The sequence below is a fragment of the Rhipicephalus sanguineus genome, chromosome 11 (genome assembly GCF_013339695.2).
Source record: "Rhipicephalus sanguineus isolate Rsan-2018 chromosome 11, BIME_Rsan_1.4, whole genome shotgun sequence".
Taxonomy (NCBI): domain Eukaryota; kingdom Metazoa; phylum Arthropoda; class Arachnida; order Ixodida; family Ixodidae; genus Rhipicephalus; species Rhipicephalus sanguineus.
Window position 1 is genome coordinate 245,094 of NC_051186.1, and position 1,372 is coordinate 246,465.

The following is a 1,372-nucleotide window of genomic DNA, read 5'->3' on the forward strand; positions in this document are numbered from 1 at the left end:
GGCTTGGCTCGGCTACCCCAGGATATACGTGGCATTAGCTAAGCTTCAGCTGATTATTCTTAGCTTTTCTGGTTGTCAAGCGTCTCCACTTTTCTGCGCCGCTTAGCAGCATTTCCGCTATCCTTTGCCATGGCTATACCACACAGGCAAACGCTAGCCAGCCGGTCTGACAACTGGTTAACCTCCCTGTCCTTCCGTTTTTGTTTTCCTGCTCCTCCTCCCCGCTATATCTATACCACCACTGATGCGTCTGCGCATGCGCGCGAAATGAGAGGCGCTATCAAGCGGCTTCGGCGCAGCGTCAGACGACCACTGCGCAACGGAGGTGCACTGCTGGAAGCAAGCCGGCGCCCGTGCGTCTGCCGCGGCTATGACGTCACTACTCTGGAATGCGCAGACCGGCGAGGCGCGCACGATGGCGGCGGCTCCGGTGCGCCAGCTGTGCGCGGTGTGACGTCACTGCTCCTCGCGCATGCGCAGCACGGCTCTCGGACTGCCACGCGAGACTGCTTCACCTCGGCCAGTGTAGCTACCGCTAAAAAATTGCCGGCAGTTCGCAATAAGTCGCGCAAAGCTTGGCACAGCGAAGCACAGACCCGTCGCCGCTCGTACTCTCCGTCGACCGACACGTTTATCTTTGAGATGCGCGGCTTCCTCCTCGGGAGTACGCAGGTAGGCCATACATTATACAGTAGAGGTTGCGCCCCATGTTTCCGTTCGTGAGCGGGGCTTAGCTAGTGCACATGCACGGCTTGGCCAGGTGGTGCGGCATCTGGCCGCTAGACGACGCGATGCTTGCATCTTCTTTATATATTTTTCTTTCCCTACTTCTTTCTCTCTCTTTCGTTGTTGTATTCACTGTCTCTTTCTTTCTGCATTTCTTTCTGTCTAGTTCTCTCTTTCTCATTCTTTCTGTGCTACGCTTTACTCTCTACCCTCCTCCTCACGCTCACTTCCATTTCTACCCCCTTGCTACACTATACTATACAAGAGCGGTCTCAAGCTCACCTCAGCTAGCGGGCCGCGGTCACGCAATTTAGTTCCACAAGGGCCGGTCCAGTGAAGCCGGTGGAAGTGGGGCGGGGGGGGGGGGGGAGGGGGAGGAGGGAACTTGAACAAAATGTCACCTAACGCTTCGATTTCAAAGAGCGCCTTTCCCATATCCCATATATGGGTCCTTTCTGGAAGGCATTTGACATCAGGTTTGGAAAAAAGCATGTCGATATTAACGCGATAGCGTTAAAGAGCTCGTATCGCAGAAATTCCGCCGTCGGCGTCGGCACCGTTGGTTTGTGAGCGAAAATCATCATCTTGTCCGTGACCGAAAATCGAAAGAGGTGCAAATAAATAAAATAAATAATAAAAATATTGG